This window comes from Sipha flava, unplaced genomic scaffold (genome assembly GCF_003268045.1).
Source record: "Sipha flava isolate LNK unplaced genomic scaffold, YSA_version1 101_pilon_pilon, whole genome shotgun sequence".
Taxonomy (NCBI): Eukaryota; Metazoa; Arthropoda; class Insecta; order Hemiptera; family Aphididae; genus Sipha; species Sipha flava.
In genome coordinates, this window is record NW_020271715.1 from 809,921 (window position 1) to 827,332 (window position 17,412).

Below are 17,412 nucleotides of genomic sequence, written 5' to 3' on the forward strand. Positions count from 1 at the left end.
GTAAATAAAAAAATAAAAATATTTTAATTCGTATTAATTCCGTCAAAATTGTTCTAAACAATTTTCAACAGAACTCGCTATCTTCTAGTTATACATTAGGAAACAGATTCAATAACATTATGAAAAATATTGCGCTATGGTAGATATTTGGAGAAAAAATCCCGTAGGGATAGCTATAAAATGAGTGACGAATAAAAATATTAGATGTACATCCTTGATTTTTGTTAATAAATAACGTTTTTGGGCTGGCCGCGAAGGTATAAGGTATATGAGCAACTGACAGGGGAACTTTCATATATGTACCTGCAGTGTTGAATCAACAAATTATATTATTCAGGGTGCAACGTATTGTTAGCAACCAGAAAAATGATCAACAAATAATTCACCTAAAATGATTCAATATATGAATTATTGAAGGAAATTTCGAGGTATAATTGGTTAATTTCAATATACACTATGTATAGACTTTAAAATAAAAAATTTAAAACTGGTAATAGGTTTAAACTTGAGCCTACATCGCGATTTAATAGTGTCAACAACAAATAAACTAAGCGCTAATACTTATCTTGCTTCATTTTGAAGTAAATTCGTTTACACTGTCTTCATAATTGTCTACGGCCGGCCAATGCGATATCGGTATCTCTTAACTGCCGAGTGCCACGGTCGTATACTTTTATCACGTCCATAACATCGAAAATATAACATGACGATCATCGTTCCGACATTCCATGATCATGGCAGCTAGTGCAGCTGCCAACTTTGTTACATTAAAACTACTTTGTCGGTAAATACTTGTACAATACTCGTTTGCCAACGGAAGATTCAATTTTTTTGTTTGAAAAAAAATTAAAATGTAAATAACAATACGCGTTGAAAATTTGAAATTTACACCCTTCTGTAATTAACACCTGGTACGCAAGTGCTGGATTTCTGACCCTCCCCCTCACTATTTAGATCCGGTACCAGTTGTCCCGCGCGCGAACCAACTGTCTTTTCGGTAGTTGCACGTAAACTCGGACCGTCGATAATGATCCAACGGCTATAATATTTTCGATTAATCTGTGGGATCAACCCTTTTGGATTAGACGTTTGTTACGGCGACGGCATGACTAGATACGAATGCGGTGACGAGCAGCCTTGTGGTGTTTTTTTTTTTTTTACCGAAAACCCATTCGCGTGTTTGAAAATATAATCGTTTATTTACGGTTCATAGTCGTCCCGATGTCTTTCTTCCCTTTCCCCACACTCTCGCACCCTTACACATCGTGCGAATAAATGGGCCTCTCGTACCGATGGTAAATAATCGCGTTGAAACGGTGCACAAACGTATCCGAAAACTCATCGAGATCTTCTCGCACGTAATACCCAAACAATTTATCACCGTTCAACGATGAGTTGAAACGAATCGGAAACGTCTTGCGAAACGAACACTCGTGTTATCGTTTTTTTTTTATTATAGAGTTCAGCGTCCGAATATTATGCGTATAGACGAGTGGATCTCGTAGCAAGTTTGTTGTATTATAATATATTTTTGTTAATAACATTATTTTACAATGCGAACACGTCTGTTAATGCATTTCAACGTGTAAATACGAACATTTATTATTGGGTCCACACACATATTGAAAATACATTCTGTATTCAAGTTACACGTTTGCACAACGCAACAAGAATTTTATATTGCACCATGTAAATATTGTATTTACGCAGTTGTTGCGAATCGCGATCACGACGAGTTTCGAAATATAAATTTCAACAAATCAGTTCGCGTCGTTTCGGCTGTCCTTGTATTTGATAAAAAAAACCAATCAGCGAAACGTACGAAATACATCGATAAGGGACATTATACGTACCCGGTGTTTAATTTTCATCGACAGACTGGGAAATTCTAATTTGATTATACTTAAGAATAAATACGCTCGTACGAAGATGATGAATAAAATAATTAGCAACTTCATAATAAACGATTAAATAATAAAGTGATTAAAATAAAAATATTTTTTTTTTTTTTTAAATTGGGTATGTGTATTATTTTATTCCGATCAGGATTAACAATCAAAGCATCGAATTCTGTATTTCTGAAATTATCCTGTTGGATTATACATACATATACACATATATATATACCATTAGGTTTTTCCGACAAAATTGTATACAGAGGCGTCACCTGTCCGCCAGACGCGCAACTTACGAACAGCGTGTTACGTTTTACTATAAGTAGAACGTTTGCAGTGAATCTGAATTAATTCAATTTTAATTTTTTATTTGTGTCTATTTTTAAATATTATCCTACAAATTGCGGTCGCTATTAAGAAAAAAAAAGTGAACGTTGGCTTATAAGGTTTTAACATCGTTAATCTATTTTGATTTTTTGCTGTTAAAAAGTAATTATTTATTTTAAACAGCGTGGAAATTCCATCAATCAAGTAAAAATCAAAATGTGTTGCAATTAAATATGAAATGCGTATTATTTATTTATGAACCAGCCTTTGACGTAATTATAAATGAGCATGTAGTAAAATTATCATTATCATACGTGTAAAAGTTTATTGAATACAAATGTATAATTAAATTATAGTTCAGAGACACGACACTTGTCTCCTTTATTCTGAATTTTCTAGAGTGTTCTTCTGGTTATTAATAATTAAAAGTAATCAATCTTCATTATTTTCTATCGAGATATTAATTGTTAATTATTGTTGACATTAATCGCTAGTCCAGGGAATACATTTTTTATCTTGTTCACTTGTATCGTTTAGCGCGTTAGTTCAATTCGAAATGTTCAGCCTGAATATGTTAATCATGTTATAATTTTCATTAAAATGTATGGTTTATTAAAAAAAAAATAGTGAACATGATAGTATTGCTCATAATGATTATGTATAAATAAAAGCATATAGAATTAAAAAAAGTATACACATATTTTTCATTACGTTCATTCCAATGCATAACATCAGTGGTTTTTTCAGAACAGAAAACTTTAATGAAACGATAAGAAAAAATTAATAGCTTAATTATAGAAATTAAATCTCGCATCGATTTAATAAATGTAAGTATATTCATTTAAATATTCAAGACAGTGTATGTAAGTGTTACGGGATGGTTCCAAGTTCGTCGCGAGATAATGTTTAAATAACACTAAATATTCAAACATATGTGTACACTGCGATTTAAAGTTGAAGTGAAGTTACGATTCGGCCTAACGAACTGTTTTTTAATTAAAATAAAATTATGCACGAATACTCTACTGTAATATATTTTTTTTTCTCGTCACACTAATACACGCTGATTTAGTAAAAAAAATAGCCATTTTGAATTCGTATCATTGGTCCAGCGGCGTTTTGTATAGGCAATTCAGGTACATTCATGCGTACGATATTTAAACGCTCGGGTGACACGTTGGAAAATCATTAAAATAATATAAAACTATTATAGCATTAACATGTGCCATAATTATTATTATACCAACGTTAATGCTGATATGTTATTTCACCGATGCTTTGTTTGCCACATTTATGCGCCCTCTCCAATTGGAAACAGTTTTAATGGTGCATCTGCTCCACGTATTTATTGCACGTTTACGTTTGAAAGTCCAGCTGTTAAGATAATAATCGAAAATATTATCATACCGTGTTTTCGATAATAGGATTATTAACGCGAACCATAATCCGACTCCGTTTCTGATGAAATTCGATTTTTGTTTTGTCGTGTGCAATTAAAAATGTATTTGACGGACAGAAATGATCGTATAAAAGAAATAGATGTACGCGACAACACGCAGTGGTTAGCAGGTTTTGAAATTTCGAAAAAAAAAAAAATCAACATCAATTTTTTTCAGACCAATATCAGCGAAAGCAATAGACTGTCGAACGAATTCTGCAATGATCACGGTGAAAACCAATGAATAAGGTTAGCACTTAAATAAATATTGTTTCATACGTAATACTAATTGTTATTGCACTTGTTCGTTCACGATAACATAGAAAACATGGCTTAACTAGACCCCTGTATTATACGTCTGTTCGTTCATTTTAGGATTTTGGTTAGGTGTATAAACCCTTCTTGTACAATCCCGCCTACCAATACGAATGAAGATATTTGTGATTTCGTTCGATTAGAATGCGAACGCTGTCTCCTTGATTTAGGAATTTATAGCTTGTTTTGTGAACCTAACGTAGATTATACACAACTAGTTCAATAGCTTTGGTTAACTTTCTCACGTAGCCGTATGGCTGCTAACAACAATGTTTTACTTTTTCAAGAATGTTCCGTTTTAATTATACATCGTCATTGGGTTAGTTTCTCATTTTTGTTTTACACAATATCAACAGTAGCAACATAATAAGGTTTTAAATTTTTTAATAGGACGCCACACCCGCATGCGTCGTCTCTATCTGACAGACGTGCAACATAACAAATTACTGTTTAGTAATTCAAATATAGTGACGTTAGTTGTAATAAGAGTAAATTTACCTAAAATCAAATTTTAAAGGGAGAAGGGAGAATAGTATCTGTGTTCATTTATTGGTCGATTTTTTTTTCGATAATTTAATTTTCGAGTGAGTTATGGGTTTTTTATTCTAAAAATTTTACATACTCATAACTCGCTTAAAAATTAAAATATCGAAAGAACCAACTAAAAAAAAAAAACAGTTCGTGTTGTTCCATCAAAATTTGATTACAGGTCGGATTACTCTAATATTAATATTATTATTATTATTACTACATTTGAACTACCGAACGAAAATTTGATGAGTTGTACGTTTGTCAGACGGAGACAGCGTACGCTGGCGTAACGTCTTCTTAACAATAAATACAAATTATATAATATATACAGTTATCGTTTAATATCGTAGTATCTAGTATATGTATAATTCTTAATCACGTGTTTTCGTGGTTCTACCGTTGGAATGATTTTCATTCAAAAACCACCGTATTATTACGTCCAATGTCGGACCAAACGCCCTATATGTCCCGCTCTCGTCTGGCCACCACGAACATTGTGGTAACTTTAACTTGGATCCGAATAAACTTCAAAATCGCGCGACGCGGCCGTGTCGAAAGCACACAGTATACTTTTCCGTGTCGTCGTAATCTAATGACATACGATCTATCGCTAAACCTAAATCACCCGGTGGAATCACCTTAGTCACACGTACCTACGCGTATTGTCTTGTTCGTCGAACATTTTCATTAGGTAGTTTCGACGGCGGCAGTGCAATCACGCAACGTTACGTTCACCTACTCGCATCGAGCTGCGGGCGAACATGAATTTTTAACATTGCAATGAATATAAAAGGTTCACGCGATTGTTGTCGGACGCGACAACTGTAACGAAACGACACGCGTGGGTCTATTATACATAATTACGTGGTAATAAAGCGCCACACGTCCTTCTGGCATGCGATTTCGCCCGACCGGATTGCTCGGTGTAAGGACGGGCAACTAACAATGCGTAACTAGAGGACTGACTAAAAATCTGGCGGAGTGGAGATGCAAAAAATAAAAATCGTCTTGTACTGTCTTGCGACCGAACCGGAGCAACAAAGCGAGATAACCCAATATCTATAGCTACGTTAGTTAGCTATGCTGATGTGGACACGTATTGTGTTTGGACGTTTAATAATTTAGCTGCAGTTCAACGCTAGATGGGAGTACGATCAGCGTGATGAAATTAAATGCCGATAAACGCTGAAGTGTTACGAAGTAATTCGAAAACGTGTCGATTAAAAAAAATTGATTTAAAAGAGATAAAAAAAAAATGACGCGGGCCACCGCCAGTCATCCATCTCTATCTTATTGAATCGCCGTGATCAGTACGCAAAGGTATAGTTTCAAAACGTACAGGGTAATGGGGACCGGTTGGTTTTTAGGATTCCGCCTAACGTTCCGTGCACCGACGACGTTTGAAACTCTACGGGCGCGCAGTGCAAACCTGTGTATGTAGAAAAACAATTTCGGGAGGAAGGTTCACTATTTTTATTATCACGTATTTCTAATGTATCTGTTTTACGAGATACAAAAGTTTTGGTAATAATTAATTTCACAAATACATCAACAACAGACAGATTATAAAAATAAACCTGAAAAATGTTTATGATATTAAACTTACATTTTATAAAAATGCAACACTATTTTTCTAAATTTGTTAACGATTCGGGGGAGGAGGTTTGAACATTCCCTCCCCTTTAATACGCGAACGTTTGAAATTTCTCGTTTGCGTACGCTCATTCGAAATGTATGTTCCGCACACATTAGGCGAACGTGCGGACGTTATAATGGTACGAAATTTTGACTGATCAACACCCACGAGATATTAAAAGGAATGATAATTATAGTTATTATTATTACTGCGCAGTTGATAATTAATTCGGCATTTTCAACGATGATCCCGTGGTTGTATACCTTACGAGGACCATATTTCAACGCGAATCACGATCTTGGAAAAAAACGGTCCGAAAACATAAGATCGCATTAATAAAATTAAGTGTTAAGATAATTACCATGTTAGTGTTAAGATATTAACACGGGTGGTTTACTTAATTAAAGAGCTTAATATCGTAATAAAAATTGGATTCTTGTGTGAGTATTCCCAATCCATTACGACGAGTGTTTTATAATCTCTTTTTACAACGTCTCTTTGATTTTAAAAAATCGTCGACCTCCTTCTTTCAGAATTTTTATGAAAAAAACATTTTATTAATTTACTTTTAAAAACAGTTTGATTAAATTATAAAATACAGTACTTTTATACTAAAAACAATTTTTACTTAAAAATGTAAATATCCACTACAGTTTACTTTCGAATATTTTACTTAAAAATAATTACACAAAAAATACACTCCTGAATAGTGACAGCCGTGAAGTTGATGATTTCCTGTCAATTAAATTAATTTCGGCTCAATGGATGTCGAAATCAATCCTGATTCTCCTTATTCACATAATTCTAATCGATCTCTTGGATTTATGAGAATAGTTGTTGAACCGGGGCTTGTTGCACTAGAGCTCATTCAGGTATTTTGATGAAAAAGCTATAACCAGTTAATTACTACACTTACTTTCAATGTTGAGGGTACATCGTTTTTGATTTAAATGATAAAACTGTGAGAGACAGACTAATTATTCCTTTAAATAAAATTCTTCATTTCAAAATTAAAAATGCTCCAAAGAGGATGGCAATGCTCATGTTAAGAATCACTGTGTTAATTGTTTTGAATCCAACACAGACCTCGATAATTTCAATAAAAATGTCAACCTGATATTATGTAATTATTACCAAGAACAATGCATTACATTCTTTCTTTCTAACATACACACACACACACACACACACACACACACACACACACACACACACATAACATGTATCATTTATTAATTTTCGTTTAATGAACTGTTGGAATTTTCAATTTTAATTGTACTGTGCTCTAACAATATATTTAAATCAATATAATTTTATCCAAAGATGTATCGTATACGCAAAATATTACCAACATAATTTTAATATTTTCTGATAATTTTAACAATTTTATAACATTTTATATAAATTTACTATTTGCCGATGTACAACATTTTTGCTCACTACAATAATTGTATGAATATCTCATTTATAAGTATATTCTTTTAGTGTGAATGTATTAATGTAATTATCATATTATATTTTCAATTAAAGAAACCCTATAACAAACTAAAAATATTTTTTAACCCTCAAGATTCACATGATATTTAAAAAAAAAAAAGATATTCAAATCGAAATACTATTTATTATACAGTTTAGTATTACTCTAAATTTTTATAATAAATTATACATATTACTTCAAATTAATTTCATTTTAACTATAGTCTCATAAAAGTGAAAGAATACATTTAGAATTAAAAACGTTTTATAACTACATAATTCTATACACTTAATTAAATTTGAAGTAAAAATAATAACATTTTAAAGTAAATAATTTGTTTATAAAAATAATACAACATTTTCATAAAACTATTTAGACTTTCGTTAAACATCCATAATCTTTTAATTTACTTATATCTAAATAAAAATATACTTTATTTTTAATTTAACATTCGATTAGATTTTTTATAAATGAATGTTTTCTTTATGATTCAAACCTCTTAAATTTATTTTTGAATCTGAATGTTGTGTTTCATCAAAATATGGTTATTTTTTTAACTAATTTATAATTGAGTCAGCTAGACATTATTTTTTCAAACAATAAATCATAATTTTTGGAAAGCATCATGTGCAGTAAAATATTTGATGATTTAAGTAACTTTATTGTAATACTCGATTTGATTTACTCATGTTAGTTATTATTTATACAACTTTAAATTTTCTTCGACCCTGACTACTTTCATAAAATTATTATAATCGATTTTGACTGCTTTAATAAAAATAATATTTATACATTATTCATACGTATAGATAAAAGCATAAACGTTCATCATACTTTTAAATCAAATAAAAATACTGATGTTTCAAATTCAAGAGTTTGAAAACGTAAAACAAAATAAATATAATGTTAACTCGTGAAAAGTCTGCACACTAAATTACTTGAATTGAAATATAATTTGATAATATAAATTTTAAAGGTTTTATATTTCAATCTAATACATTTCGCTTGCATTAAAAAAATAAAAAGAATAAAATCGTTACAAGTTGAATTTACTATTATTTGACAGTAAATTATTTGTCATAGACTAGTAAAAACCAGCCAAAACTAGTATCGGAAATTTCGTCAGAGGATCGATAGATGAACACAATGAACATATAATTAATGTCTTGTAAAATAATTTGAACATAGAATATATAAGACAAACCATTAAAAAATAATAAACCGTGTATCAATTACGTTGAGGTTATTTGATCGAGTCTGAAATGTGATTTAATGTCATTGTTTGTATTTAATAACCAGTAAAACAGCAAATAAAATGTTGCGCACAGTAAAAATATAGTCACGTAGTTGGCGTCGTCTAAAGTGTCAGCGGTAAATATTTTACGATTGCGTATTGCAGCATAACCGTTGTGGATGTTTCGAGAAAAAGTAAACACCGGTGAAAAGTAAAACAAAATAATTTGTACGTCGAAAAACGTATTATCAATAGTATTTAAGCAAGAATAATAGCTGAAGTGGCAATAAAAAAAAAAATATGGACTGTCTTGAGTTTCACAACGATCTATCTCGTTGTACTATTGTAATGAGATAAATTAATTTTGTTTAACATTTTTCATCGTTCAAAAACATTACGTCTTTATTGTAGTATAATAATTGTCGGCACAATAAAGTTGAATAATGTATGACACTGTGTTAAATAAAAATCGTTCTTAAATTTCACATAGTGGTAAATTTATGTAATGCAATTTTATTGTTGTTTTTTTTTTTCAAATGACTCGGATTAACAATATCGTTAATACGCAAAATGTAGCAGTGCCATGTTGAACGCATTTTCGGTGAGGAGCAAAAAAATATATACAAAGTGACCATCCACCTTTACCCGATCTTTTATTCATCTCAACAGCATTTTTACCGCAATGAAACATTTAAAAATTAAAAAAATATACATACTCGTATATTTGTATTATCGGATGTACCTACTCAATTAGTTAAGCTATTACTCATTAATTATCTTTTATCTTGGTTCATTTAGTGTATGTACATGTAATTACGTTGCATGACACAGTAGTATTTTGTTTTTGTAACATCTCGTAATTTTTATAAATTACTGTTGGCATTGAGGACGCCAACAATTTTGTATTATTATATCTTGAATAAGCAATCGTGGTCACTGAGAGAATTTCTGAAAACCAACTGCGTTCTCCTAATAACGCATTTTACCCCAACGACAACGATTGTATGCATCGATAGACTTATGTTTTCACCGTACTGATTTACTAATCAAATTGTTGCGATTTTTTCCGCGGAGTGTTGGTGTAGGCTTACATACGTAAGACGAATATTTGTATATGTAGTATATTTTTATTTTCTATGATATACCTAGTCACCGAGTTATTTTTTGGTAAGCAACCACCCTCCCACCGACAATTTTTAAGTAGCAATTTCTTCAAAATAATTCCTTCGTCGTGCCACTGCAGGGCAGCAGTAGGACAATCGTAGATTCGAACAATTAAACTTACAATATTGTGTGTGATTCAAGATGATATGCCGTGTACAAAATGAATAGAAAAACAAAATTTATGTACAATGAACGACACGTTTTTCAAGATGTCATAAACATAGCCGTGTTTCTCGTCGACGACCGGGTACAATTATGATACAGCTATTGAACAATACCACATTTGTATCGTCTTGTGAAAAATCTATAATAATTGCACAACACGCTTTATGCAACAATATTCTTACAACATCATCGTTATGACATAACATTTGTTTTAAATATTTTCTCAAGATTATTAAAAAAAAAAACATTAAACACAGTTTACAGTTACATACCGTAGAATTTGTATGGGCAGGGCAGAACGATGTACATAAAACGACATAACAGTGGCATATTCTCTGGATGTAATAAAAAAAAAAAAAGAATATGTTAAGTTTTTAGAACAATATAAAAGAATATGAACAAATAACTTACGTACCGAAAATTACCTGGGAGAAAAGAGGACTTAATAATAATCAAAGTTGTTGAAAACTTCCTTAAAATTAAAAAAAAAAAAAAAATAAATGTCAATCCTTGCACAATTTTATTTTTTTTATACAATGATTTATCAAAAAATATTAAAATTTCTTAGAATAATGCTGATATAATAAAATACTGAATATTATGACTTTATTTTAGACATTTTTAAATGAACTGATTATCGTTTGTTAAACGTTTACCTCATTCACGTCATTAGTGTAAACTACTTGTAGCTCACTGGTTTTTTTCTTTGTGTTGTATTTTGACACTAAAGCTCTGACGGTAGAAATCCTAATAATACATAATAAATTAAGCTCAAATTTTATTCGTATAATAATAGTACTCCTTATTTCTCGTGTACGTGATTTTACTTATTCATGTGAAATTAAGGTTTGATATTTTAAACACGCTGCTTATAATTGTCAGTGAATTCATAATATTATTCATGGATTTATGCTTTGACTTAGCTAGTTTTCTATTTTTATAAGAATGAGAATGATTGTTTTATTCAAATCATATATAAAGATTAGATTATTTTAATAAAACATTTATTTAATGTTATATTATATTTAATTAAACACAAATTATAACTAGACTAAGAATGCTCAACGAATAATAATAATAAGTATTATTATTTTAGAAAAACCTAACCAATAGAAAAAAATAATACGATTTTTAATAAATATAGAAATAAATAATAATATGCTAACAAATTGTAACAAATAAACAAAATAATTCAACAGCAAAATAATTTTAATAATGTTAAATATTAATAAACTAATACTTTTGAAACAAAAATGTCAGTAAATTAAAATGATTTATCAAAAAAAAAAAAATAATTTCTATTTTGGGGTTACTACATTTCTTTATTAACCTAACCTTACCTAACCTAAACTATAATATAAATAGTAAATAATATACATGTTCATATTAATTAAAATTATTCACGTAATTAACGAATTAATGAATTATTGTGATTATGGTTCCCATTCGTGTTCACGTGTTATTCATTCTCATATTAATCATACGTTTTGTATTCGATTACATTCATGTGTTTAAAATAACCGTAAACACATTTGTTTGTATTAATTTAAAAAAGTAAGACCCCAATATCATTTTATGCGAGAAAACGATAAAACTTGTTTTGAACGAGCATGCTTTAGGTATGGTATTCAAAAGGGAAAGGGAGTCTTGAGCACTTTGTGCACGATTACTTGGGAATGATTGGTTTTTGGAAACTCTTTGGCTTGTACGAGGAATCGATTATTATTTATTTATCTAGACTTGGCACATCACGCAGTATACTATAATATAATAACAATTGTAATACCGTACGTCAATTTAATATATTAATATGTATATTGGTATTACACTTTACGGTCGATTTGAATATTGGCTCCCGGAAATACTTTCCACCTACGCCCATCCTTAGTGTTTACGTATTATATTATGATGATAAAAATACGCTTTGTATATTCTTAATTTCCGACGCTGTCAAATACCGGTGCTTATAAGGATATTTCTTATTACGATATGGCGAGTCTAATACGTATTCATACGTACGTAAACTTTATTATTGTTTACAGCTTAGTAATTTAAAGTTAATTCAGCTGAACACTATTTGTCATCATACATTTAATGCATTTGAATAATGAACTATTGTGAGTATTGAATAAGATTAAGCGAAACAGATAAAATTCTTTCAACAGTTGGCAGTGTAATTTATTTGGGCGAAATAATTACAATATTGAGTTCATAAAGTGCAAATGAACGCAAGTGCATTAAGTTATATAAATAAAATATTCCAATAATCTTGGTTAAAATTTGACGATCCTGAGAATTTCTGCATTTAAAATCTGGTGCGGATTCTACACCGTTATATGTAATATAAGAAAATAGAAACAAAATCGTTGTAAAATCTGTATACTTCTCACTTGGCACTGCATTTAAGATTTCGTTAATTAAAGAGGATAAGTTACACATTAAGAGGATCAGCAGAAGGGGTGTGGTTATTTATTTCAGCTTCATATCTTAAAAGCACCACTGAACTTGCCAACGGGTAATCGTTACTGCAGCAGTTGTTTCCGTTGTTCCAATAAGCAAACTAGGCAGGGAATTGTGTAGTGTACATTTGCTGAATGTTCGTATTTTATAAAATCTTATACTTCAACATTTAAAATATCTACAAATAAATTACATTATTAATAAATAATATTACTACATCACGACTAAACACATTTACAACAAGCTGAAGTCAGCTTTTATAATTTCTTATACAATAAATCGTTAAAATCAACTTAATTATCTGACTTCAACAATAAGGTGTTGACATAGAAAATTAAGATTTTCCCAACTTTACTCTTCTAACATGACTTTAAACTTGTATTCTCCATATCTTTCATATGGGAACTATCGTCTCTTGAATAGAGGTGACTCACGTGGGTGTGATTGTTTCTTAACCGTTTGAACACATAAAATATATTCAGTAACTCCTCCTCCCCTAAAAGAAAAAAAACGGTGTTATTCATATCGGGTCATACGTGCAAAGTTCAGGTCAGCGTAGTCCAACCTTTAAGCTAAGCCGACCCATAAATGTCATTCGAGTTGGGTAGACGACCTCTGAGAAGGAAAAAAAAACATATGGTGCGCTCGAACGTAATAACATTGATGAACGTTTTATTACAAAGAGTTTTATCGTATACTTCGACGCAATATTGTAGCACCGAATCATGATACACGTAACTTATATTCCGATAACTCGGTTGTTTCTCGTGCAGTTAGTTTACGAACAGAACGGCCGGTGAAAAAGGTTTTGCGACCCATAGATCGGGGTACGCTGGTCTAGGTGACGGGAGACTGTTGAAAAACGATACGTTGCACGTCGCGGTAACCGCACGCGCGTTGTCAAACCGGAGAGCCGCGCGTTCATTTACCGCGCCGGTAACAGCGGTCGAAACGGGGCCGCGAGCGATGGATTACGCGGATATCGGTCGGCCCGCGGTAATAGAACCGTATGGCATTAATGGTGCGGCATCGCGTGAACGGGTGGGCACGGCGCGGGTGTAAGTAATCGAGAAAACGAACGTCGCGTACGAGAACCGTCAAAGCGTCACGCATGTCGGCCGCCACGTGATTTATCCACCGGGTGACCGGACAATCCGCGACCGCGTTGTTTTGCCAGTGCTGAGACTTATCTAGATAAATTAATAGAATTTGAAATTAGTAACCAGAAATAAATAATTTTATTATAATATTTAACTGAAACGAAATAAGGTTTAATTATAATATGTGACATATTTTAAAACGAAAAAAAAGCCAACATGGCATATTATTAATTTTATTTTGAAAAATTTTAAGTTTGTTCATAGTTGACTTTTTCTTTAGAGTAGCTAAATCTCTCGATCTTCTTAATTGCAACAATTGAGAGGTGTTTGATTCTTCTTGCCTCTCAAACCATTTAAACGCCAAATCCAATGCATCAGAAGCTTCGGAATGAAATGATCCATTTTCACTTTCAGTCAAATCGTCAGTTTCATTTTCCTCACATTCAGTATTGTTTACTTCATATAAACTACGAATTATTTCATCATCTGAAAGTATTTGATATCCAGGATCATTTATATCCATAAGCGACCACTCATGTATATTTTGTTCATCACACAACTCCCAAACACGTGAACTTGGCACGTACCGTTCTTTTTTTTTTCTCGTTCGGTTGATTGGCGTTCAGATAATCGAAGTTTTACTGTACATATTTTTGTTAATTATTAATTTTTTTCATAAATAATACTCTGAATTTGAACTATTAAGTCATCTTGTTAAAAAATTTTAAGTTCATAATAATATTATATATATATATATTAGGTATTATTTGTTATCAATATTTTTGTTAGTGGCCCGTAACCAGATGCTCAAATATAGAGTATACCTACATTCATTGTTGTGTTGTGTTGGTGACTCGTCGATCGTTATTATGCCCTACCCTAGCAAATATTTGAATGAAATCCCTGCTTTAAAGTAGGTCTTAAAAAAATTGTCTTTTGTTTTATTCAAATAAAAAAGTACTTATCTAATGCGTGTAACTTTTTCGCACTGTCACAGCGATTACCCGCGGGGGGGGGGGGGCATACGATGTTCTACGTGCCGCTCTCTCTTTCTCCTCCGTCCGTCAAAATTACAAACCGCGGGACGGCTGGATTACGACGGAAGCCTGCTCGATCGTCGCGTCTCAGCTACTCGTTCACCGGTCATGTAGTACCCTGCGAGAACGGGCTTACGGCTGTCGGTTCGCAATATCATTACCACGAGATATGGTGGAGGGGGGGATCGTTTCGTGAATGTCTCACCTGTGAATACGTATTAGTCGTGTTCGCGGCGAAAGGGACCACCAACGATGTCGTATTATAATCCTGTTAAAGTACGGTATTTTTTCCGCATCCTATCGAATCACGATAGTATATACATTATAGGCACGCTGTTAAGACCCTTGTAATGGGTTTTAAGACGAAAAATCGTTTGGTGAGTCGTGCCCTTTTCTCCGCGGCCGGTTCGGTTATCGTTGAGCGATACACGAGACAGTGTAATATTCCATAACCTGCGTTGCTATTGGTAGATTTGAAAAATTCAAAAATTATGTCGAAGAAAAAACGCGAATCTCAAGAATCGTTGGGTTAGCCGATACGATATTACATACGTCCTTCCAGGCTCTTGGACATCTTCGTTCCTCGGTGCTATTTAAAAGTCATTAGACCCCGGCGGACGCCTACTCCGTCAGTTTTTTTGTCCAGCAATGGCGGAAGTTCTTCCACTCCTTTCACTCGTCCAGCCCATCCGTCGCGCGAGTATATATTTTTATACAAGGAACACCGTCACGGCCAATTGTTAGTCAACCTTTTCTCGGAACGTCTATTTATATACATACTGATATAACGTATCATTATGCATATTGTACGTCGTTCATACTCAGACAAATGCTATTTGTTTTTAAAAATATTTCCACTCGGAACTTTTTATCTGTTATATAGAACGCTAAGGTTATTTTTAATAATTCAAATGCTCTGTTCAAACATCGCTGAGAAATACTCTTTTGAACTAGGTATATATCAAATGTTCATTAATTTTTATCGAACTAATAATATGTATAGCGTTGAATTAAAAATGTTAGGTAAAAGAAATATGAATCTCGAGAAATGAAGATCATCTAGGGAACGTATTCGATTTTATTCAACGTTTATAAATGTTCGACGTTGATTGTCGGTAAAAATCGTTAAGGGAAAAATTTTCACGTACATAAAATGTTCGTATACAAAAATATTCAAGTATAAAAATGGCCAGAATAAAATATAATTATTTATTAATACGCTGTTTTTGCAATATAAAAATGAAAATAAGTTTTAATTTAATTAATTACTTAAAATAATAATTTTAAATTTATTCATTTATTCTTCAATAATTATTTGAATTTCGATATGCTTACATTGCACGTATTCCTATTATAGCCTCCTTGTTTGAAAAAAATAAAATAAAACACTACATTGATATGCATAAAAAATTTAAAACATGAATCGATTATAAAGATGGAGGGAGATCAATTGAAAACTTTTAAATGCTATTGCTCAAACAATAAAAACGTTTTAACCAAAATGAATATTAATTATAATATTATTATTATTGTATTTTTTTTATTTATAATACTTTATTCCGTTAATTTTGCCTATATGATCGTCCACTTTGCAACCCCCGATCGACGTTATCTCATTTAGTACTATACGGAAATAGACTTTTGTTAGCGGACAATTTCGATTTCGTAATTAGCGTTTTGGTATTCAAACATTTGGAAACTTGGACATTTAGTCCACGGAAATTGTTGACGTGCGCACATTGTTACTCGGACTCTTCGGGGATAGATACTTGTGTTATAATGATTTTTTTTTCGATCAAGTTCTATCGCAGGGTATGTTTTCTACCGGAACGCTTCTCGTTTAGCTCGTCCTTCTATGAAAGCTGTTTCGGTTCAACGAACCCGCTTTGTCGGCTGTCGCGAACACGTTAAAAAACTGCTCGTCGATTACCGGCACGCGGTCGCACGGGCGAAGGCACACGCAACGGTCAACCGTCGCGGGAACGGTGTCCGCGGACGCACATCCCCTACGGTGACGGCGACCGACCCCCACGAAAGCTTCGGCAATTATACGCAGCGCGTTGCCAATGTCGCCGCAGCCGAATCGATTACCGTGTGCGCCGCCCGCCGTGGTCACACTGTTCGCGTCCGGCGCGACGAGCACCACCGCCGCCGCGGAGCGGCACATTCGAGCGCACGCAGCGCGGACGAGAACGCACAACGCTCGGTTCCGCGGCGGCGTCGGGTAGCCAGTTCCGCAACCGCACCGTACCGCGCGCACGCCATCGCTCGCGCATTGTCGCCGATCGCCGTCGTCGCGGCGATGCACGCGTGCCGCTGCCGTCGCCACTGCCGCCGCCCCCGCAACAGCCACCGCCACCACCGCCGGTGATACCCATCGTCCGCGGGGGGTGCCGACCGGCCGCCATGAGCGACGACCGCGACGAGCTGGAGATGCCACTGATGCCGCTCATGTCGCCGTCACCGCTGGCGTCCTACGGGCAGAACAATGGCGGCAAGGCGTCCGTGGTGGTGACGGTGGCGCCGCGCGACGGCTCGTTGTCCGCGTACGCCGGCACGTCCAGCCTGCAGCGGCCCATCAAGGACATGACGCCGCAACACCATCTTTACCAGCAGCACCAGCAGCAACAACA

General features: G+C 33.5%; 1 protein-coding gene across 7 annotated transcripts in view; it reads left to right on the forward strand.

Moving 5' to 3' along the window:
- Positions 1 to 17,412, forward strand: part of LOC112680945 (potassium voltage-gated channel subfamily H member 2) — a 156,138-nt gene that overhangs the window by 99,043 nt on the left and 39,683 nt on the right. The gene's annotated exons all lie outside the window — the stretch shown is intronic.